We start from the raw sequence: 25637 nt of genomic DNA, 5'->3' as shown, positions 1-25637 counted from the left end.
CCAAGAAATCCAAGTAATAGCTATTTTATTGCAACCCAAATAAGAAAAAGGAAGGGAAAGGAAGAAATTAGATCTAGAAAGAAGTTGGAAAGAAGAGATGAAGAGGGTTAGAAATGGTGGAAGAATATGGAAGAAAGAAGGAGATGACTATTAATGGTAGAAAGAATAGTGGTAGAGAAGAAGATAGAAAAAGATGGATTTAATAGAAGAGGGATTGAGTAAGAAGAAAAGAGAGAAAGAAATAGGTGAGAAGAAGTAGAAGAAAAGAATGGAGGATTAGAGTTAGAAGATAGAAAGAGAAGTGGCTTAGAAATTAGGTAAGGAAGCCATTTGAGAGGGTTGTTGAAGTCTAGGTTTTAATGGAGGAGAAAGGGACTTATTTATAGGTGGGTTTTGGGTTTTTGGTGGGTTAAATGGTAAAAAGGAATAAAAGAGAGGGTTAGTTGTGGGATTTTAGGGTTTAAAAACATAAAAACCCTAAAATGAGGGTATACCCCGGCGGCTAGGGTTTGGCTGGGTTAGGGTTTGAGAGTTCGGGCACTTAAGTGCTTCTCGGCTACTGAATGAATGCCCGGCAGCAGCTAGTGACCGTTAGATCTGAGGAGGCGCGGATCTGGATGGACGGGAATGGGACATGTGGCCGGGTGTAAGTTAATACAAAGCTTCGGGCAACACGGTAGTAGATAAATGATGGAACGATCAGCAGCCACACGATCTCAAAAACGCGGAAGGGAGCGGCTAAGATTAAAACGTGAGATCGGGGTGTACGGAGTTAAGTTGCAACGGGCTACACAGAAGCATCAACCGTCGATCTGGGACACGCGGAGAAGAACGGTCAAGATTAAAACGTTGAAGTGGGACTATCGTACTAACTTGCAACGCGCTCCACCGGATCATTCTTATAACGGCCACTTCGATGCTGAGCGCTAACACGGGAATTAGATACACCCGCCTCCAAAACGCGCCACGTGTTTTCCCGTATACCGCGCGCCAGAAGCATGCCCGAAGATGTCCCGAGTGTTGACCAAATGTGCACCAATTGTTGACTGACTTTGACTTTGCATATTTCACTCATCCGAACTCCGATTTGACTTCCGTTTTCTCCTACGGACTCGTCTCGACCTCTACTTTCCAACCACGCACTGACCTTGGCCAAATTTTCAGAATGTCCTTGACTCCAAATGACCAAAATACCCTTCATGCACCTTTTCCTCGTTTTTAACCGTTTTTCACACCTAACTCCACAAAACACACTTAATCAAGAAAACCAACCATTTTATTATAATAAAGACTCGAAATCGACTAACTCGACTAAATTAAACGACTCTGATGGGACATTTTCATGACCCATCAAACATCCCCAAACTTAGATTTTGCTAGTCCTCGAGCAAAACAAAATAAAAGAAAAACCTAACTCACTTTCAGAGGAATCCCGGTTGCATTTAGCGTATGCAACAAGCCGTTAAACCCCTAGGTTGCCCTAGTGGACGAGTGTGGTCTCGTGAGGGTTTCCATAGATGACACCCACAAACATCATGGTTTCAAATACACAAGGGTCCAAAATCCAAATCGTAGATAAGCATGATTGATATAGTAAAGGGTTTAAGCATGTCAAAACATAATGAATCAAGTAAACAAGTTCATGTGAAAGCTAAAGACCCCTTCACTAATGATCTTACCCTAAAATGCAAGTGTCATACCATAATAAGCACATCTATGTTCCGAAGTCACAAAACCTTGATTCCCAAGTTGGTACATTTCGCCTCGACTTCGGCCTCACGGACATACACTCCAAAAATGAAATCACTCAAGAATGGTTCGCTCGTATGTGTGAGTGTGATCACGACTATAGACTCAACACATAAAAAGGGGTGAGGACAACATTTTGGAACGAATGATCTTCGAAAAGGAATTAGCCACTAATAGAGTGGGGAAGCTCACTCACCCTTCTCACCCATTCTACCCTCTAAAAATGCCTTCTAAAGTTTAGCGGATACTAGAGATGGATGATGATGGTGGATTCCCGAGAAATTTGACCTCCTCATTATGGTAGAACCTCTTAAGCATCTCAACATTTGTTTCTTGCTTCGAATACTTATTCATGAACAAAAACACCAACACATATATACAATCACATCACTCACACAAAAGAGCTAACACATGCTCAAACATACACAAAAAATCACTTTATTTCACTTTTTTTTTTTTCTATATCACTTTCTTTTCATATCACTTTTTTTTTTTTCATTTTTTTTTTTCTTTTCATAACACAAATACAAACAACCAAAACAAAATACAACACACACAACTCTATTCTTGCAATCAACTTTCATTTCATACTCGCTTTTGACATTCTTTATTCTTTTATCTCATGTCTTCATTCTCGGGATATAAGATGATGGATGGTGATGAAGTATCCGCTTTCCTCTAGTTGGCATTCTCATTGGGTTTCATAGACTACAAGGGTAAGGTTAATTCGCTATCCTAATGTCACTCCTAGTGGCTAAGGAAATTGAGCACACGAGATCAAATGAGCTCTTTATAAGTTACGAGGTTGAGTAGCTCTTCATTCTACTCGGAGTTAGCGCAGAAGAGTACACTCGAATGGCAATTTAGGCTTTGAGCTCTCACATGGGTTAAGTCTCCACTAATGACTACTTTAGGTCTCTTAGAAATGTTTCTTCTTCACTAAGATGTAACTCACATGGCACAACACAAACACTAAAAGACTCGACTTTCATGCAAAGGCCATAAGCAATCACAAAACTCATCAACTCGACACATATGCATCAAAATTCTTAAAACTATCACTAGAATCACATGCAAATCTACTCAAAATGTTCAAAATTTTCAAATTTTGGCTAATTTGAACCCTTTTGTCTTTGAAACCCATGGTCATGCATCGGTTATGGTCATATCCCCGCATCCCCAAACTTAAAACTAACATTGTCCTCAATGTTCTAAGCATATACTCACCAAAAGATAAAGAGGCACGTCAATCTAAAGAGAAGAGTGGAGAGATATTACCATAACCGAAGGAGATAAAAGATGATACTACCAAGGCTCATGTATAAAGAGGTTCCAAGTTGATGCCACGCTCGCGCCATCCCCAAACTTGGAACAAACCACGCCTTAGAAGTAAAACATATAAGAATTGCTCCTAAAATATCAACAAGTATCATGAGAATGAAACATATAAAACATATGACCATATAAAACCTACTACTAACGCGGGTATACACGATTGCATTGAGCTATGCAATTAGCCTTTAGTTCTCTTGATTTCACACAAGAACACGAGTTATGTCTCGTGGAGGGTTTCCAGAGATGATACCCACAAACATCAAGACCCATTAATCGGCCTAACGATCATAAAGCAAAAGACGAAAAATTTGGGGGTCAACCCAAAGAAAGCTATATGCAGGTGCTAATCGTCTCAAAAAAAGATAAAGAATACGGAGTGCACATGAGACGATAAAAGAAAACAAGCCATCCCCAAACTTAGTGGGTGCACAGTCCACTAAGTAGGTATAAATAGAAGGAACGACAACAAAGAAATCATCAAAAGGATCGACATACATGTGACGAGTCAAAATATCAGTCGAAGGCAAAAAATCATCTGGAAGCTTAGTGGACAGAATATCCACTATGTCCATAGACGTCTTTGGAAAGACGTCTGAAATGTCCCAAAAGGGATCAACAACCGAGTTTGAGATCATGTGAAAAGTCGAACTAGACTCTAAGGGTAAGGCAATAGGCTCAGGGACCAAGTCAAGGTCCATCGTTTCCTTAGGTAAATAGTCTGACAAACTATCCAACATGTCTCTAACTACTACGTCATCAATATCCTCAAAGACATCTGGGGCCTCGCAGTCAATTATAATATCAGGCCTTCCTAGCATTGCATCTAAGACTGACTCCTTACAAGTGTCAAAAATTGGATAGTTCGGAATCGTGTCATCCTCAAACTTGCTCGTAGAGCCATCACCCTGAACATCAACGTCTAATGTAGTCCTATCATGATGAGATGACACATGGTGAGGAAACGAGACAACAAGGTCATCAGTTTGTTCAAGCTCTTGGGCCCTCTCAGTTGATTCGTCGACATTTAACTTAGTACTAGGGTATGACGTATTACCCTCGCCATCGGACCTAGTACCCTCTTGAGTTTGGGGTGGTAAAACCCCTTCCTCGTCGGCTAATAACTGTGACATCATCATCTCCAATGGACGATTTAGAGATTCTAATTGATGATTTAGAGACTCAAACCTCTGATGTAACTCTTGTTGTAATCGAATCTGAGTCTGTTGTAACTCTTCCTGCATTTGAGTCTGCGTCTGTTGAAACCGATTTTGTGTCTCTTCAAGTTGTAACATCATTTCAGTCAGACGACTAACAGACTCTACTTGAGATCTATCTTCAAGAGTCTCTTCGTGATAAGGCTCACAAGTGTAATTAAATGAAGACTCTTGATAATAACTCCCACCGTACATACTAGGATCATACCTGCCTCTAAAATCATTGGTCTCAGAATAATGTGGACTATAAGGTCTCTCATACATATTTAGTGTCGGACCATATCCATCACTAATTCGACCATCTCTACACATCCGTCGGTATTCTCCTAGGGTCATACGAGACCTGTCAGGCTCAAATGGTCTATTCCCCTCACTAATCTGAGCATCTCTACACATCCTTTGGTATTCACCTAAGGTCATATCAGGTCGGTTAGTGCGGGGAATCCTCGAAATAAGCTCATCATCATCATCAAATGGCCAACTGTTATAAGAACGGGCCATAATCTCACAATGCTCAAGGAACTAACAAACAAGCTATCAATGCAAATCAAAACTCATCCAACCAATCACACACAAGTAAGAAAGAAAGAGATAGAATACGATACTAGCGGATGCTCCTCTCGTTTCGTTCTTCCTTCCGATTCCTTTCTGATTCTTTCTAATTTCCTACACTATCATTCAAGATCTAAAAGGCATATCTCATCTAATAAATCAATAAAAGCATGAAATATCTAATTATAATACATGAATGATAATAAGGTTATAGAATCAACATGAAATGACAATCAATAGACATTGAAGCACATCAAAGGATTTAATTAATCAAGAACAAGTATTATAAAGATCCAAAATGGGTTTCATTCACAACCTTAGATTGCTAAATTAACTATACATGAAATCTAGAATAACATTCATTGACATTGTAAAATAAATGAAAATACTAAGAAATTAATGGAAAGAAATCACCAAGAATGCTCAAATTCCATATTCCCATGTATCTCCAATTTGTCCAAGATTTGCTCCATTTATGCTCAAGAATGTTACTCCAAGAAATCCAAGTAATAGCTATTTTATTGCAACCCAAATAAGAAAAAGGAAGGGAAAGGAAGAAATTAGATCTAGAAAGAAGTTGGAAAGAAGAGATGAAGAGGGTTAGAAATGGTGGAAGAATATGGAAGAAAGAAGGAGATGACTATTAATGGTAGAAAGAATAGTGGTAGAGAAGAAGATAGAAAAAGATGGATTTAATAGAAGAGGGATTGAGTAAGAAGAAAAGAGAGAAAGAAATAGGTGAGAAGAAGTAGAAGAAAAGAATGGAGGATTAGAGTTAGAAGATAGAAAGAGAAGTGGCTTAGAAATTAGGTAAGGAAGCCATTTGAGAGGGTTGTTGAAGTCTAGGTTTTAATGGAGGAGAAAGGGACTTATTTATAGGTGGGTTTTGGGTTTTTGGTGGGTTAAATGGTAAAAAGGAATAAAAGAGAGGGTTAGTTGTGGGATTTTAGGGTTTAAAAACATAAAAACCCTAAAATGAGGGTATACCCCGGCGGCTAGGGTTTGGCTGGGTTAGGGTTTGAGAGTTCGGGCACTTAAGTGCTTCTCGGCTACTGAATGAATGCCCGGCAGCAGCTAGTGACCGTTAGATCTGAGGAGGCGCGGATCTGGATGGACGGGAATGGGACATGTGGCCGGGTGTAAGTTAATGCAAAGCTTCGGGCAACACGGTAGTAGATAAATGATGGAACGATCAGCAGCCACACGATCTCAAAAACGCGGAAGGGAGCGGCTAAGATTAAAACGTGAGATCGGGGTGTACGGAGTTAAGTTGCAACGGGCTACACAGAAGCATCAACCGTCGATCTGGGACACGCGGAGAAGAACGGTCAAGATTAAAACGTTGAAGTGGGACTATCGTACTAACTTGCAACGCGCTCCACCGGATCATTCTTATAACGGCCACTTCGATGCTGAGCGCTAACACGGGAATTAGATACACCCGCCTCCAAAACGCGCCACGTGTTTTCCCGTATACCGCGCGCCAGAAGCATGCCCGAAGATGTCCCGAGTGTTGACCAAATGTGCACCAATTGTTGACTGACTTTGACTTTGCATATTTCACTCATCCGAACTCCGATTTGACTTCCGTTTTCTCCTACGGACTCGTCTCGACCTCTACTTTCCAACCACGCACTGACCTTGGCCAAATTTTCAGAATGTCCTTGACTCCAAATGACCAAAATACCCTTCATGCACCTTTTCCTCGTTTTTAACCGTTTTTCACACCTAACTCCACAAAACACACTTAATCAAGAAAACCAACCATTTTATTATAATAAAGACTCGAAATCGACTAACTCGACTAAATTAAACGACTCTGATGGGACATTTTCATGACCCATCATTATCAATAATATTTTATGTGTTTTTCTTGTTTAGGTACCATATTTGGAGCTAAACATGGAATTCGGAATAAAGATGGCGAATTATCACTATCATTTCATGTGCCCAAAATGATAGAAAAAGACTTCAAGCAAATCATATGAGAAGAGGAGTCAAAGACGAGCCCAACGGTGAAAACGGAAGTCAATTCCGAGTTCGGACGGAGAAGTTGTGAAAGAAAGAAGTCGAGGTTCGGTCAAAACAAGGATTCTAGAAGGCACCCTCTTGATTTCCATATGAAGTAATGAAACCCAAGCCCAAAGAAGATGAAAGAAGGAAGAGATTTTGGAGGCACCCAATGGACCCAAGTTTGAGTCAAAGTCAAGGTTGACTAAGTCTAGGGTTGGAGTCAAATACACTATTCATCTTCTTCTTTATTCTATCATTAAACAACCAAGAGAAAGGAGGAAGAGAGAGAAAACTAGGGTTCTTGGTGGGAAAGCTAGGGTTTCATCTTCATCAAGAGAGTTTGAGCAAGAGTTAGAGGAAAGAGAGAGAAGGAGGGTGCCGGCCAAGTTGGCCGGCACCACAAGAGCTACTCGGACGCGGCTGCAAGCAAACTCGCGACAGCAGCAGCTGCTCGGAGGAACTTGCTCGGACGCGACCTGCTGCTGCTCTGAACAGCAGCCCGAGCTGCTCCAAGGACGCGACCTGCTCCAAGGACGCGACCTGCTGCTGCTCGGAACAGCAGCCCGAGCTGCTCCAAGGACGCGACCTGCTGCTGCTCGGAACAACAGCCCGAGCTGCTCCAAGGACGCGACCTGCTGCACACTCGGGCCTTCCAGGCATAGCTCCGTTGGCATGGGAACGTGCTCGGGTTGCTCGGACATCGCATGGAAGGGGTCGACAGTGTGCACATGGCCGGATCTAGGGTTGGCCGGAACTAGGGTTTCTTTGACCGGATTTTTCGAGGATTTCCGGCAACTTTTTTTGATTCGAAACCATAGGGCTTTTACTCCCCATGTCTTGATCTATCTTCCCATGTAGTTTAATTTGATTTTGGGTAAGAAATCTCCATAGAGAGAAAGCTTGATGAAGTTTTAATGGAGTTTGGGTAAAAAATGGAGAAGATGATGGTGGTCGCTATGGGGAAATCTGATTTTTGCTCGGAGACACCCAAAGTTCACTATTAAAGGGAAATCCAGAAAATTGCTACGGGGAGATCGACTACACTTAGAGACTCAATTTTCTCGACGAACCTAGCCTCGAACCACATCGAAAAAGGGGGATTTCTCATCATCTTCTTTTCATTTATTACTCATTCACCATGTTAGCTAAATCAAGTGTGTCGATTATATGAGATGAAATAGGATGACTACCCCTTACTATCCCGTCGGGCCCGGACGACCCCTTACTATCCCGTCGGGCCCTTCTCCGCAACCATTTTCTTTTCGACGAATTCTTTCGTAATCCCTTATCTGACCACGTCTCTGGGACCTATCGGAATCTTCGACATTCGAACAAGGCACTCAACTTCGAAACGACCATCCTCACAGTGCGAAGTGGCACTCCCGCTAATAAAATATGATCGAGATGCGCACTCTTCCGCTGACACGGTCATACCTCACTACTCTCTAACTCTGCATACAGACTTAGAGAGTGGGGGGCAAATTGTATGGGCAAATATCCGCCCACGAGGTGCCTGTAGAATAAAGGAAACAACCGCTTCGTAAGGGTAAAATCCGCGAGGCTAAATAAGAAGGCCCGATAATGGCCCAAGTCGCTACTCGGGTCACCGAATCCATACCCGTTTGGCACTAAGCGAATCTAACACGTGTCACGCGATAGCCACCTGCCAGTACTAGGCAATCTTACGGCCAGAGGATTATTGCGCAATCCATAACCGCATTAGTGGTAAATATTCCGTATCCGCCACTTAAAGACGGGTGTTACTGGCCAGTAGCTTACCGCACACGCGGTAACATCTTAGCCGTCCCTCGAGAAATTCGAATATTCATCTGACGGTCAGATCCTCTAGCCCTTAACGTATCTCTCAGGAGTAATGACGCGGAATAAATACGTCGGTTACTAGCTGGTTGTCATCAAGGCAATCCCTTTCCACCACTATAAATACGAGAAGCAAAACTGAGACAAGGGCATCCAATATTCGACAACAGTACTCGAGTAGCTAAATCCATTCTCTCCACTCACTTACTCTCTCATAAGCATCTCAAAGGTCTCTCGATTCTCTCAAAGTCTCTGACTCATCATCTTAGAAGTTCGGAGATAAGAGTCTGGTGGTCACGAATCAAACGATAACGAGCTAGCCGTATCGACACCATACCACCACCACCTTATCGCATAAGAGAGCTCTCTGACCTAATATATCTTCCCTTCAACGGTAACAAGCTGACCGTATCAACGTCATCGATCCAACGATCCTCATCATCCGATCCACTTACGACCAGCACCTTATCGCTGATCCCTTTACGACCAGCACCTTATTGCAAGTCCCACTTACGACTAGCAAGTCAACGACAATATATCATCACCATCACCCTCTTAATTACCGTAAGTAAATCACTACCGTGGGGATCTGTTCCGACAACTTCACGAGCCGCGGCACCTAAGCACTCCGACGACGGTTACCCTTCTATTGCCCACTTTGACTTTCTTATTTATATTTGACCGAGTATCTGACTTGACCGTCGGAGCCCCCTTAGGCCGGCACCATCCCGGTGTCCCAGAGGCTTCACGATCTCTTCTCTCTTATTGTGTGCAGGTTCTTTTCGACACGTAGCCGGTCCCCGAAGCATCCGACCCGACCCGACAAGACTTTGACCGTTGACCCGTTGACTGTCAGACTTTCCGACCCGTAGACATTTTACCGTCTACAATTTGGCGCTAGAAGGAGGGGGCCAGCCACTAACTACCGAAAGGACAAGTACCATGGAAGGAGACATGTCCAACGCTTCTGTGGATTTCTCATCACAACTTGCCGCACTCACTGCCCAGATGCAAGAAAACGCCGAAAGATTGAGAGCTTTGGAGGAGGAGAACTCTACTGTCCGGGCAGAGAACATGCTACTGCAAGAAAGAATTACCGAGTTGGTGGTTCCGAGAAGACAAAGTTTGGGAGACAATCGACCACCTCCCAACGGTTCTGAAGTAGGAGGACCATCTAATCGCCCAACACCCCCTCACAACACTACTGTAGGCTTCACCACCAGCCAAGTAGGGACAGGATCCGCAAGTGCTCCATTCATGGCTCCAACACATACCTTTCAACAACCTCTCACTCCACAGCAGACCATGGCTGCTCCTCTTTACTCATCTTCTACTATTGCTATGCCTACTATCTTCCCTATGCCTACTCAACCCACCATCACTTCTAATCCCTTATTATTTTCACATACAGGTACCCCTTTAGAGCAAGCTTTAGCAAAGAGGCTGGCTGAAATGGAGGCTCTGATCACTAGAATTCCAGGAGTCCCGACCCCCTTCAAGAAGAGTCTTCCTCAAAGCTATGCCGATTCTCCGTTCGTCGATGCAATTGCTCTGGTAGAGATGCCCAGAAAGTTCACTTTTCCCAACATGAAGATGTATGACGGCACCTCTGACCCGGACGATCACATAGCCTCTTACAAACAGAGGATGTTTACTGCCGCGATTCCAAGGGACTTGCGGGAAGCGTGTATGTGCAAGAGTTTTGGGTCTAGTCTGATCGGCCCAGCTCTGCAATGGTACACTAACCTCCCCCATAACTCAATCGCTTCATTTGCCCAGCTCACAGACACCTTTGTCGAGCAATTTGCAAGCAGTAAGAAGCTGGAGAAACTCTCTGGTGATCTCTACCGAATCCAACAACGAAGAGGTGAACCACTCAGAGAGTATGTGGGAAGATTCAATCGGGAGAAGGTGTCAATTCCTTACTGCAACCGGGAGACAGCTGTTGATGCATTCAGGAAAGGTTTACTGCCAGATGGGGAGCTGTACAAAGAACTCACCAAGTTCAATTGCACAACGATGGAAGATGTTCTTTCCAGAGCTTGGGTTGAAATTAGGTGGGAGGAAGACGAAGCCCACAGAAACAGATACTATTCACAGGAAGATAGGTCAAGAGACCGTCACTCCAGAAGATACGAACGACGGTCAGAGACCAGGAGCAATGATCCTTACCCAACCAGACGACCAATTCCAAGAGAGAACAGGAGGCCATTCAACCCTCCACCTAATCGTCAAAACGAGAAACCACAAGGACCCATCCGTACCAAGATTCCAGAATACAACCTCAACATTGAACCAAGTGAGGTGATTGCTGTAATGAAGGGGATGGGTAACACGGTAAGGTGGCCAGGGAAAACAAAGACGCCAAGCGACAAGAGGGATACTTCCAAGTGGTGTGAATTCCACTCGGACCATGGGCACACTACTGCAGATTGCATTGCCCTCAGGCTCGAAGTTGCTGAGCTCTTAAAGAGGGGTCACCTCACCGACTTACTGACAGATAAAGGCAAGAAAACCATGTCCCAAGGAGATGCCCGACCCAAAGAGCCAGAGGAGCCGATTCCAACATTGACTTGCAACATGATCACAGGTGGCTCAGAAGTGAGTGGAGTAAGCCACTCAGCAGCCAAAAGAAGTGCACGAATCGTAGCAAATCCAACTGCCCACTCGACAGAGGCGTCAACCCTAACTTTCACCAACCAAACCATCAGCTTCGTTGACAACGAAGTCTCAGGGCTCGTCAACCCTCATCATGACGCTCTCGTCCTCTCTCTCACTATTGCGAATGTGTTAGTTAAACGTATACTTATTGATAACGGATCCTCCACTAATGTCTTGTTTCTTCATGCCTTGCTAGGAATGGGACTAGAAGAATCGAGCATCTGCCGACGTTCTACTGTCCTTATAGGATTTAGTGGTGAACAGAAGTATACCTTGGGAGAAATCGTATTGCCGGTATATGCAGGAGGAATCAACCTTAGCACCACTTTTGTGGTACTGGACTGCCCATCAGCTTATAACATGATCCTTGGAAGACCTTGGATCCATGAGATGAGGGCAGTACCATCGACATACCACCAAGTTTTGAGGTTTCCAACACCTTGGGGAGTACGGGAAATCAAAGGAGACCAAGGAGCTTCCAGGAACTGCTACAAGAACACAATGAAGGCTCCCAAGAAGCCCTTGTAGCAACTACAGAACAAAGTGCCCCTCAATTCAAACCTCAACCAACCAAATCAGAGACCGCGAGGTAAAAAGTTTTGTTTGGAAACATGTCATTTGCAGGTTTGGAGTTCCCAAGGAGATTGTCACAGACAATGGTTCACAATTTATCAGTTTTGATTTCCAAGACTTCTGCAAGGAGTGGGGAATCAAACTAAGTTTTTCGACTCCTACATACCCTCAATCCAATGGGCAAGCAGAATCGTCAAACAAAACGATAATGAATTCACTGAAAAAACGACTCAAGAAAGCTAAAGGGGCATGGGCAGATGAACTACCAGGAGTGTTATGGTCATACAGAACCACTTCAAAGACCCCAACTGGGGAAACCCCATTCTCCCTTGCATACGGTTGTGAGGCGGTAATACCAGCTGAAACAGGAGTTCCCTCTGCCCGATACCAGTGGACCACAGAAGAGAGCAATTGGGAACTACTTAACCATAACCTGGATACAGTAGACGAGGTAAGGGACAGGGCGGCGATCAGGAATGCCGCATACCAACAGAAAGCAGCCAAACATTACAACAAGAACGTTAGGGTTCGTACATTCAAAGTTGGCGACTGGGTTCTGAGGAAAGTATTTCAGAATACTAAAGAAACAGGAGCTGGCAAGTTAGCCCCTACTTGGGAAGGCCCATACCTCGTTACCAAGGTAGTGGGACAAGGAGCTTACAAACTTCAATCAAAAGATGGCCTAAACATAGGCAATAGCTGGAATGCCATTCACTTACGAAGGTACTACTTCTAACCTTGAAACTTCTCCTATTTTGCCTTTTTTCCAAAAGATCACCTACTGACTTGGGCGTCAGAGGGTTGTTGGCTACGCCAACAACCACCCCTCACTATCTACGTGTGATGACAGGAACTGTCTCCAAGACACAACAAAGTAGCAAAAACAATAAGAGGCTGGACGTCAGAGTCGAAGTCCAAACCACCAGAAGAGTTCCGAACTTCGACTGGGGGGCATGAGGATACTATAAGAAGACTATGAAGAAACTGAAGAACAATACGGGTTAAGCAACCCTCACCTGTCCAACAGGCAACTCAAATCACCAGGCACCTAAAGTTGAATGACGAACACTTCTTCATTTGACAACAACAAGTTCAACGTACTGTTCATCAAAATTAATTTAGAAGGAACAAAGTCCCGCACTTATTCCTCAAGTCAATGTAATGTTCTTAAATCTAAGATATCACTTCCGATGTAAACAAAAATTTAGAAATAAAATCTCAAGTATTTATCCAGTAATTACTTGTGTTTAAACTTTATCAACATTGATGTCATTTCACTACAAGGGCATCTAATTACTTGTCTGGAGAGAAACAGCAGGTCGCTAGACGATCCCAAAACAAAATAAAGTGTTGGTCGTATCACTTTTATAAGTGAAGATTGGTAACCCATCCAAGATGGGACAACAAGCAGCTGGTCGTCACCGGAACACAATAAGGTGCTGGCCGTATCCCTGATATAAGTCAGGACTTGTAACCCATTCAAAGTTGGGACAACAAGCTACTGGTCATCACCGGAACACAATAAGGTGCTGGCCGTATCCCTGATATAAGTCAGGACTTGTAACAACAAGCTACTGGTCGTCACCGGAACACAATAAGGTGCTGACCGTATCCCTGATATAAGTCAGGACTTGTAACACATTCAAAGTTGGGACAACCAGCTACTGGCCGTCACCTGAACACAGTAAGGTGATGGCCGTATCCCATATATAAGTTAGGATTTACAATCCATTCAAGTTGGGGCAACAAGCTGCTGGCCGTATCACTTATATAAGTTAGGATTAGTAATTCATCCAAGATGAGACAGTAAGTTGTGGCCGACGCCTAAACGCAATAAGGCGCTAGTCGTCTTCCCTACACAAGCTGGTATCACAACCACTCAACTAAGAAGAAAAACAACAGGTACATAACCATAGCAATACATCTTTAAACGAAGAGTCTCAAAGAAATCCAGTGGGTTCACTTGAACCGTTAAAATACAAATCCAGAAGTCTAGCTGAACCAGGGGTTAACAACAACATATATCCGACGCGTGTCGTCTAAACAAAAGGGCTGAGCGCCTGACGACACACGATGACGACTACATATAGTTCGTCAACAACAACATATATCCGACGTGTGTCGCCCAAACAAAAGGGCTGAACGCCCGACGACACACGACGACGACCAAGTATGGTTCGTCACATAGAAAAGAAATCAACAACACACATAGTATTTCTAAACAAGTCAAGTAAAGGAAAGCACTAATGAGGCGAACTACCTCCAGTTGCATCATCACCCCTCATCACCTCGTCCATATCTATCGTCATCTCTCCCGCCCGCTTCTCCGCCAAAAGCTCCTCGTAACGAACACGCCAGGCTTCTATGTTATCATCCATATCCCATTTGTCGGGCCCATGCTCGCGGTACTCGACGAACAAGTCTGCACGAGTACGTAACGCCGCGTCAGTCGCTATCTGATCCCTCTCGCGGGGAAATTCATCAACTAGCTGTTGGTTGTACGCCGCTTCTCGCTCCAGCACAGTGTACCGCCCCCGAAGATCCTCCAACTCTCTCTCCCGAGCACGCATCCTGTCACCCTGCTCCTGAAAGGAAACCACCTGGCTGTCGTAGCGAGTCTGCAATTGGGAGAATGATCCTGTCAACTCCGCAACTCGGTCCACACTCTCGCTCAACTGACGACGAGAGGAAATCGATGCCATGAAAGCCTACAAAAACCAAAAAATAAGGATGAGCTCGTAAATATAACAAAGAATAGCTGCAACTTAAATGAGAGGCGAATACCTGGTAATGGTGCGAAACACCATAGTCCGCGCCTCCACAAGGACCATAAGCAAGGAACTTCTGGTGATCCTCAGAAGAGAGCAGCTGGTCCCCTCCAGTAGACAGGAAAGTGGAGCCGTCAAAGGGAGAAGCAGAAGGATGATGCCTCCACATGGGAACCTCACCAGAAGACCCAGATAGAGGTATCGCCGAATAAACCGGCTCTGAAGCTGGGGCCTCCTCGGTAACAGGAGTAGACGAAGAAGAATGCGGAAGAGAACTCGAACCAGTACCTGCCTTGGACCTCTTCCTCTGGCCACCCTTCCGGATGTCCGCGTAAGGAGCAGGGATATAACCAGATCCCACCATTTGCGATGATGCGAATGACTCTGTACTTGCCGAAGGAGGTGGGAAGAGCACCGAAGTACCAAATGACTCTTGGTAGGCTAGAAGCGCGCTTCGAATCTCTATAGCCGTCGCAGGAGCAGAGATGCGATTGGTTAGAGTCGCACCAGGAACAAAGTCCCACAGAGGAGTACCTGAAATAAGGGAGTGATTCAGAAGGAAGGCAGAACTCCTCTCTGGATCACGACGCTCAAACAACTTGGAGATCCTCTCCTTCCAATTCTCAAGCCGCTCGACGTTCTTATTGTTGAACGAACAGTCTGTCAAAGGGACAATACACACTTAGACCACAACAATGTAAACACATGAGGAATTCCACGATAAACAATAACGTACTTACGAGCATCTTGCCAATGGGAAGGAATCTGTCCTACCCCTCGGTCACCATATACAAGGTCACCGCGAGCAAGGAAATAACCGGTTTGCCACTTTCGGTCGGTAGCCGGCATTGCAGTGATTAAATGAGCACCAGGCTTCCGCAATTTGAAACCATAACGACCATTATCCCTGGAATGGCTCGTCAAGTGATAAAAGCGAACTACATCGCTAGCTGAAAGCTCTACCTGCTGTAGGTAGGCCAACACTTCCAAGCACAAAAGAAGTCTCCACGCGCTAGGTATGAGTTGTGAAGGAGCTATCTCGTAGTGACTCAAAATCCCATGCACCAAACGGGGGACGGGAAACCTAAATCCCATCAAGAAGGGAATCATGTAGAATGCGGTCCAACCGCCATGGTCCTCGTCGACAAGTTCGTTGGGCTGCGGAAGCCTAAGCTCTATGGAGACAGGGATATTGAACATGAATCGTATATCCTTTAGTCCGTCCACCATAATAGTTGAAGCCGGATTTACCGATAGACGTTTCAAGGTCACTCGTTCGAGCACCTTCTGTCGCCGGAATTCAGAATGTTCTGGCACGCGAAGCGGCCTAGAGGGATTACCGTGTCCACGATGACTCATCCCGGATGGCAAAAGTCTGTAGGATAAAGGGATAAGGTTTCAAACCCAACAACTGGTTTGAGGGGAACATTTAAACGAGACATAAGCCTAGTAATTCACTCAAAGTATTGATCCTAGCAGGAGTTCACTCAAGGTATCGATTCCAGCAGTAATTCACTCAAGGTATCGATCCTAGCAGTAATTCACTCAAGGTATTGGTCCTAGCAGTAGTTCACTCAAGGTAACGATCCTAGCAGTAGTTCACTCAAGGTATCGATCCTAGCAATAGTTTACTCAAGGTATCGATCCTAGCAGTAACTAACTCAAGGTATGCAATCTCAAAAACGCATGCCAACAAATAAGGAAAGTAACTTAAAAGATCAAACGCTATGAACATTCAAGAACGAATCAAGAACAATTGAAGAACACAAAAATTTCAAGCAAAAAACTCAACAAAATCAGGTAGGAAAGAGAAAAATACCTTATCAAGGTGAAGAATCCCCAAAATCTCTCTCCAAACTCCAAGTGGTGAGTGAAACAATGACCTGTCATCCCTTTTTATAGGGTCCAATCCAAGGGGTACCCCCCACCTCCTTCCCGCAAGGAGGTCTTCCGCGCAAATACGTTTGGACACCGGACACGCGAACAACCTAAGCGTCCCAAGGACCCTTAAGATATCCACGGAAACAGAATGTGCGACTCCCGAACAAAAAGAAAGCGAGAGGGCCGACCCGAACGGAAAGAGGCCGAATGGCCCTCGGCACAGGAACGCGCTGGTCGTTCCAAGAACGACCAGCGCGCGCCACGTGGCGCGTTCCTGGCCGCTAGCGCAGGAACGCGCTGGTCGTTCCCAGAACGACCAGCGTCCGCCACGTGGCGCGCTACTGCGCGCCTTCGCAGTAGCGCGCTGGTCGTCTCCGGACGACCAGCGTCCGCCACGTGGCGCGCTACTGCGCGCCTTCGCAGTAGCGCGCTGGTCGTCTCCGGACGACCAGCGTCCGCCACGTGGCGCGCTACTGCGCGCCCTCGCAGTAGCGCGCTGGTCGTCTCCGGACGACCAGCGTCCTCCACGTGGCGCGCTACTGCGCGCCCTCGCAGTAGCGCGCTGGTCGTCTCCGGACGACCAGCGTCTGCCACGTGGCGCGCTACTGCGCGCCCTCGCAGTAGCGCGTTGGTCGTCTCTGGACGACTATCGTTCGCCTCGTGAAACGCATCCACGGTCGCCCGGACGACCCCTTACTATCCCGTCGGGCCCTTCTCCGCAACCATTTTCTTTTCGACGAATTCTTTCGTAATCCCTTATCTGACCACGTCTCTGGGACCTATCGGAATCTTCGACATTCGAACAAGGCACTCAACTTCGAAACGACCATCCTCACAGTGCGAAGTGGCACTCCCGCTAATAAAATATGATCGAGATGCGCACTCTTCCGCTGACACGGTCATACCTCACTACTCTCTAACTCTGCATACAGACTTAGAGAGTGGGGGGCAAATTGTATGGGTAAATATCCGCCCACGAGGTGCCTGTAGAATAAAGGAAACAACCGCTTCGTAAGGGTAAAATCCGCGAGGCTAAATAAGAAGGCCCGATAATGGCCCAAGTCGCTACTCGGGTCACCGAATCCATACCCGTTTGGCACTAAGCGAATCTAACACGTGTCACGCGATAGCCACCTGCCAGTACTAGGCAATCTTACGGCCAGAGGATTATTGCGCAATCCATAACCGCACTAGTGGTAAATATTCCGTATCCGCCACTTAAAGACGGGTGTTACTGGCCAGTAGCTTACCGCACACGCGGTAACATCTTAGCCGTCCCTCGAGAAATTCGAATATTCATCTGACGGTCAGATCCTCTAGCCCTTAACGTATCTCTCAGGAGTAATGACGCGGAATAAATACGTCGGTTACTAGCTGGTTGTCATCAAGGCAATCCCTTTCCACCACTATAAATACGAGAAGCAAAACTCAGACAAGGGCATCCAATATTCGACAACAGTACTCGAGTAGCTAAATCCATTCTCTCCACTCACTTACTCTCTCATAAGCATCTCAAAGGTCTCTCGATTCTCTCAAAGTCTCTGACTCATCATCTTAGAAGTTCGGAGATAAGAGTCTGGTGGTCACGAATCAAACGATAACGAGCTAGCCGTATCGACACCATACCACCACCACCTTATCGCATAAGAGAGCTCTCTGACCTAATATATCTTCCCTTCAACGGTAACAAGCTGACCGTATCAACGTCATCGATCCAACGATCCTCATCATCCGATCCACTTACGACCAGCACCTTATCGCTGATCCCTTTACGACCAGCACCTTATTGCAAGTCCCACTTACGACTAGCAAGTCAACGACAATATATCATCACCATCACCCTCTTAATTACCGTAAGTAAATCACTACCGTGGGGATCTGTTCCGACAACTTCACGAGCCGCGGCACCTAAGCACTCCGACGACGGTTACCCTTCTATTGCCCACTTTGACTTTCTTATTTATATTTGACCGAGTATCTGACTTGACCGTCGGAGCCCCCTTAGGCCGGCACCATCCCGGTGTCCCAGAGGCTTCACGATCTCTTCTCTCTTATTGTGTGCAGGTTCTTTTCGACACGTAGCCGGTCCCCGAAGCATCCGACCCGACCCGACAAGACTTTGACCGTTGACCCGTTGACTGTCAGACTTTCCGACCCGTAGACATTTTACCGTCTACACGTATTTTGATACTCTTGAAGCATGATTTGAATGTGATGATTGGCTTATTATTTGTTTACATGTGAGTTTAATTGTCTTCGTCTAGTTTTATAAACTAGAAGCCTCGATCGTAATCGTCTATTGACACGAACTTTGATAATGCGTACTTAGTTTGATAATCGATGCTTAGTGACGTTTGATCGATTATACTTAGTTTGACGTATTATGCTTATTAGTGTCATACTTGTTCATTCTCAATTCATTAGATGGTGTGTGTAAGTTTGATAGTCGATGCTTAGTGACGTTTGATCGGTTATGCTTAGTTAGACACATGATGCTTAGGATTGTCAATGTGGGTGAAGTTAATTACACTTTCATGTGAATAGATACATAGTATTTGTCATTGTCGATCTTGTGGATCGAAGTATCCGTCTCAATTAACTTTTACCCGAATCAACTCTTACCGTCTCCCGACTCTTGTTCCTTCGACTCTTCTCTCGAATCTCTCTCGCTCGTTACTTTTATTGTTTAGTTTAGTTATTTTACTTGTTTCCTTTACTCTCTTATCACCTTGTTCGATCAAACCCCCATTTATCTTTGTTTCCTTCCTTTTTAGTCTAAGTTAGCTTGAACTATCTAGACCGAGGGACAAGACCCTTCGATATCCAAACTACCTTCCTATCCTTGGATCGATCCCGGCTTTGCCGGATTACTACTTGATACCTCCGCTTGGGTGTGCAACCTTTTCGGGTGCATCAGAATTATACCCTTATACTAGTGTTTATAGCGGATATCGACATCTAATGTCTAACACTAGTATCCCCAAGATCATCATGCAAAACTAGTAACTAACCAATTAGAAGATAGTAGATTACCTTAATCGCTATTTCCCTCGAACTAGTTGTATAAATTAAAGAAGACCAAGAGCTTCAAACGTAGCTCCTCTACTTGGGACACCGAATAGTGTATTTAATCTCCCTCCTTGAAAGCTCGCTAGCACTCCAATGGTGGTTTGATAATAAGAAGACCTTCTTCTTGCTTGACTAGAAGATAGCTTGGGAATTAGCTCACTTTCTCCTCTCTACTTGATGTGGTAGAGTAAGAAAGCTTAGAGAGAAATTCCACCCCGTATTCTCTGCCCTAAGAGTTTTTATATAGAACCCTAATAAGAATCCACCTCCTTTTAGGTTTCCTAAAACACCCTTTAGAATAAGATTTGGGGAAATAGTCGAAAAAGCAACTAGTTGATATTTTCTGAATTCCCTAAGGAGATGATTTCCAAACCCAGCCAAAATTGGCAGATTTAATGTTCATAACATAAGGAAACGTCCCTCCAAAAATCAGCCCAATCCGAGCCCTAAAAGTGCCCGAATCGGCCTAGACCCAAAACCCTTATTTCGGGCCTTTTTACTATCTTTTGCCCAAATTCTATTTAGGCATGTGAGATATGTTTATGGGACATTCCCAATGTTATATCACACTCCCACTAGTCATATCATCCGATTAAATACCCATTCTTATGTGTAACCCGATGTAGGATCCGATCGAAGTTAGCCGCAAATTACTTCGTAATTCGACGATCGTAGTTGGTTTCTAGCTAAACGCTACGACCCCCAAATCAATCGGACTTGACGATCTTATTCATCAATTGTCCTAGCCAACATATTGCTCGCATTGTCATCTTGGTCGAAGGACATCTCCTTCAACTCCTTCAGTTACCACTCATCATCCAAAATGTATCAATAGTTCAAAATAAATTATAAACCCACATCTAATCCAAATGAAGATCCCAATGCACCAAATCCCGTCTTTAGGCAAAAACTTTTTTCTTTTCTTCCAACTTTACCCCTCTATATACAAAGTCATTTATGCATTCAGCATTTCTAATAGTTCATAACCCAACAAATGCTTAGAACATAAAGTGACTAACTAGTAAGGATTACATAGTAAAATATGCATTGTACAAACTACAAGATGCAATGTACAAACTTAAAAATACATTTTACAAACTACCAGACAGAATATACAAACATTGAATTAAAAATGCATTATATCTAAGATTCATTCAAATACATTTCTGTACTCAGCATTTCTAATAATTTTTAACCTAACTTTTCACATGCTTAGAACCTAAAGGCAAAGCTTGGCTGGAAGCATTGCAGTAGAGATAGAAAGTGAGATGATTTTAGGATTTCTCTGAAGAAGGAACAAAGGATATTGTTAGAGAGAGGGAGCTGCTACTAATCTTTATTTTGGGTCATCTACTCTGATATAAAAGGCAGAAGAAACAAAACCAGAAAGGCATCTCATCTTTGGGGGGGGGGGGTCAAATCCTCTCTGAAGCTCAACTAAAATATAAAGATCAGAGAGAGAAAGCATATCTGGGCTAAGAAACAGAGAGTCACCATTAATACCATTATCGGGTAAGAAACAGAGAGCATTTCTTATTCATCTTTTCTTCTTCATCTTCTGTATTTCTTTTAGTGAGAGAGATAAATTAACAAAACAGAGAGTGAGAGAGAGAGATGATTGTATTCAGAGAAACAGAGAGGGAGAGAGAGTGATTGTTATCTAATTTCTTCATTTAATACAATCCCTTTATCTTCAAACTTGTTGGTGTTAGTTGATTCGGATTAGAATAGAAACATAGAGAGAAACAGTAGGATGAGAGATAGAAATTTGGTTGGAGAAGAAGACCTCGTTTGGATCGGGAGATTTGCTGGAAAATTCTTTTCCCACGTGCTGGAAAATTATTTTCCTTAGGGTGTACATGTTTGGCTGCCAGAATGGAAATCTGCAAGAAAAGTCTAATTGTTCTTCCATTTTCTCTCTTATTCTTAAAATTTATTTTAATCTCGTATTATGATTAGCTAACCATCTAATCTTAGGGCTATGATGAAACTCATTTTTAAGCTTTTAGAGACACATTCTTGTATGAGAAGCTATGGAAATTTGGTTTAAGGGGGGATGTTGAAAGTGAGCTTCTAAAACAAATTTGAGTTTAAGCCTAATATGAAACGTGGACTTGAGTAAATGGTGTTATCAAAATAGAAGGGGCAAAGAAGGAAAAAGACTCATTGAAATTAATTAAGAAAGTAGTAGAGTTCCTTATGTGTACAACTTGAGTAAGCTTTAGAGAGAGAAAGAACTAGGACTTTCTTTGGAGAATATCCGTTTGTGAAGAAATTTGAAGTAATCAATTGATATGTCTATGTAGCTATTATCTAATGTTTTTGAATGTCTTTTTCTTTGTTAATGAAAAGAACAACAACAGTGTTAGTGTTTATGTTGAATCAAGATTTGTGATTGAAGGATGGTTAGTTTGAGTATATTGTGTTAAATCCCTTATTTTATTGTTGTTATCTTTTCTTAATCTCCAACAAAAGATATCCCATAATCTCTGTCAATATTAATAAATGACTTAAAGTATAGCTCTTCTAGCTTTCCTAAATTTCTTCTATCGACTTTTGTATCAATATACAAAAAATAATTGAAATATGATGGAGATGAGAATATATTCTTGATTGTGAGATTTCTAGGTTATTTTTATTAGTAAAAACCCTAACGTGACATTATAGGAGAAGTGTGTGTGTATATATATCTATTATATATATATATATCTATTATATCTATTATATAAAACAGAATGATGAGTGCTGACTGGGACAAAACTATGACAAAAAAAAGACAAACCCAGAGATAAATCTGACCGTCCGTCTTTTGTTACGCTAAATCTCACCGTTAAAATTTTCAACGTTGAAAGTAACCCAACGTCTTTCGCTAAATCACACCGTTAGAGATGCTGACTCTCCACATCTGGCCGTCAAAATTGAGAAAATCATCCGTCGAGACATTAAAATCTTCCGTTTAAAAATATCTCTCTTCCAATCAATCTTACCAATTCAGAAAATCATGCGTGAAGGCATTAAATCACTCTCAATAATCAATTTCAACGGAAATCTTCAATTTCAAAACATCTCTCTTCCCATTCCTAACGGAGATCTCTGTCAATGATCCCTAACGCTCGAATCCCCTTGATTCCATCCATCAAGATCACTATAAAACTATGGTTGAGAAAGTCTGTAATCACCATCCTTAAAAAATCTATGTATATTGGTAAGCTTGAAAACATCTCTCTTCCAAAAATTTGTAGAAATTACAGTAAAAATTTGTAGAAATTTGTAGTTGCTTTAGAGAAATTACAGTCCACAAAATTTGTAGTTGTTTTTGTATTTGGTTTGTAGTTGTTTTGTAGTTGATAGTTTGTTTAATTGGTTTCTACAGAGACATAGAGAATTTTGTAGTTGTTTTAGAGAAATTTCAGTTCACATAATTTTGTAGTTGTTTTACAACAATAGTTGTTTTGTAGTTTGTAGATGGTTGGTATGTTTCTATAGAGAATTTCTTACTTCATATGTAGTATCTTTGTATAGAGAATTTTCTGTTGAGTTGACATATATATTGAGATATTTCAGTTGCCAATAACATGTTTGACAAAACTCCCCAACTAACTTACACTTTTACATTTTGTATCCAACAGTGTTCACATTGTGTGTCCAACAGTGTTCGACATCTACAACTTCACTCGCTACACAAAGGTTAGTATTGTTGTCAAGGTTTAATTGGTTTGTAGTCTTTTTCTATAACATGTTTGACCTCCCCAAATAAATTACACATTCACATTTTGTATCCAACAGTGTTCACATTTTGTGTCCAATAGTGTTGTCAACTTCCATCGCTACACAAAGGTTAGTATTGTTGTCAAGTTCCAACTAATGTTAACCAGCTGTTGTTAAAGTTAGTATACTTATCCTGCTACACAGGCCGTCACAGAGACACATACATATTCATGTTATTTGAAGAGATTGATGGGATGTCGTTGACAAAGTTATCTAGGCATAGTATGAACTTAGGCAATGTCTGAAAGTACACTTTTTTTAAAAGAAACCTTCCGAAATGAGCTTTTTCCTGCTGTTTCTATTTTTTTTTGGTAGTTGTGGTGGTTGCCTCTACTTTTGCCAATTCAATAGAGTTGTGTCTAGATTAGCCTATTAGGTGATTCAATGGAAATCTGAATTTCTTCTTTAGCCTATTTGACCAGCAACCTTACTTACCCCACTTTGTTTTCCTTCGTTAAGGTGACATCTTCATAGGCATTTGACTACATATTGACATATAAAAATATATATATATATATATCTATTATATATATCAGCTGTCATTTGTATCGATAACCCGCCATGTCTTAGGGCAGTCTTGAATATACTCTGCAAATAGTCTCCTCTCATTAGAAAAATTCGCATATATGTGCTATTGGGTACTTTTGCCAATTCAATAGTGTGCATTTGTTCTTTCGTCTCCCATTAATGGTAACAGAACTCTGCAAATAGTCTTCTCTCATTATATGAGCTATTGGGTCTCATTAGATAAGCTGCCTTATGTTTATCAGAGTTGTTTCCCGTGGTCTGTAGTGTCAAGTTTTCAATATTGTGCATTTGAATTTTCGTAGGCAATTGCTTTCAATGTTTTCAAAACAAATTTGTTGTTGTGTCGATAGAATATCTCTTTAGTCATCCATTAATGGTGACATAACTCTGCAAATAGTCTCCTCTCATTATATGAGCTATTGGGTCTCATTAGATAAGCGGTCATATGTTTATCAGAGTTGTCTGACATGGTTTATAGTGTCAAGTTTTCAATAGTGTGTATCTGAACTTTCTTAGGCAAGTGCTTTCAATGTTTTCAAAAGAAATTTCAGGTTTGATGTGACTTTCGTTAGTAAGGGAAATATGGTCATTGTAACTTTACCAAAACTTTGAGCATCAAGACCCAATCAAACCCTGGAAACTCATTCCTGTAGTTTAGTTTCAATTGCAATTACTCTTTAATATGATAAAGCATTAGCATTAAAACGTTATAAACTTGACACTTTAGTTGTCACACATTATATTCACACACTTTCAAATTCGAAACTTTCCATTTTAGTTGTCACACATTATATTCACACCTTCCAAATTCTGCCATGAGAATAGACAAAATAAAAACAAGAAGAATAGTACGTAGTTGGAGTGAACTATTTTTTTTGTAAAAGCAATTTTAACTTATATAACTCCGAATGGGTTACCACTTGGCTTGTATATTGAGTAAAACACTCAAAATAATGGATGTCTGTTTTGTAAAAGCAATTTTAACAAATAAAACTCCGAATGGGTGGTTGTGCAAAATTTGGATACAACCCACTCATCATGAAGAGCAAATGTCTCCATCCTTCTTGGGTAATAGTTAACTCTCTAAGACATGAAACACTCTAGACTTCATGCACAAATTTGACTATGAACTTTTTTCAATCTGTCCAAACTCCTAACGGATTTACACTGTTTGTTTTTATGTTCAGTTGGATTCCAGAGAGGCATATATATGCTCACTTTAAAAGGGCACCTAAAGATAATTCATATTTTCAGAGCTCAGTTTTTTCATGTTCCAAAGCATGCAGTCGTATATATTATATAAAGTAGTTATTAAAAACAATATTTACTAATTAATGTCCTGCTCATTTTCAAATTTGAAGTTGCATCGTAAATTGAGGGTATAACTATATCCCTTCTATCTTAGATCATGTATTCTTTTTTAGTATTGTTGATTATTACTAAAAGTATATATTCTGATTATCTTCTCAAATTTGTCGACTTTGTAAAATTTAGTATAGTCCTAATTAACTTATTAAACTTTAATCCCGCATATAAAAACTCGAAAGTTGGATTATTTGAACTTTTCTGCCAAAATTTATCCATTGATCATAAGAGTTAAGTTAGTATTACGTTTGGATAGGGAGATATTTTTTTCATCTATTTACCCTAAAATTATATAAGTGGTTACCACGTTGTCTTAGTCTCATGTTTTACTATGCTATTGTGT

At 42.4% G+C, this 25637-nt stretch overlaps 1 protein-coding gene across 1 annotated transcript in view; it reads left to right on the top strand.

Annotated features, from left to right (window-relative positions):
• Positions 1-18744: 18744 nt before the first annotated feature.
• LOC147530366 (uncharacterized) overlaps positions 18745-25637 on the top strand; it is a 112912-nt gene continuing 106019 nt past the window's right edge. The window contains exon 1 of the mRNA XM_086651369.1: positions 18745-19258. The gene's annotated coding sequence lies outside the window, so the exon portion shown is untranslated. The remainder of the gene's footprint in view (positions 19259-25637) is intronic.

Source organism: Eschscholzia californica, unplaced genomic scaffold (genome assembly GCF_041429995.1).
Source record: "Eschscholzia californica isolate CP2 unplaced genomic scaffold, dmEscCali1.0.p SCAF_7, whole genome shotgun sequence".
Lineage (NCBI taxonomy): Eukaryota > Viridiplantae > Streptophyta > Magnoliopsida > Ranunculales > Papaveraceae > Eschscholzia > Eschscholzia californica.
The sequence above is the reverse complement of the archived record's forward strand: the minus strand, read 5'-3'. Positions and strand labels throughout refer to the sequence as shown.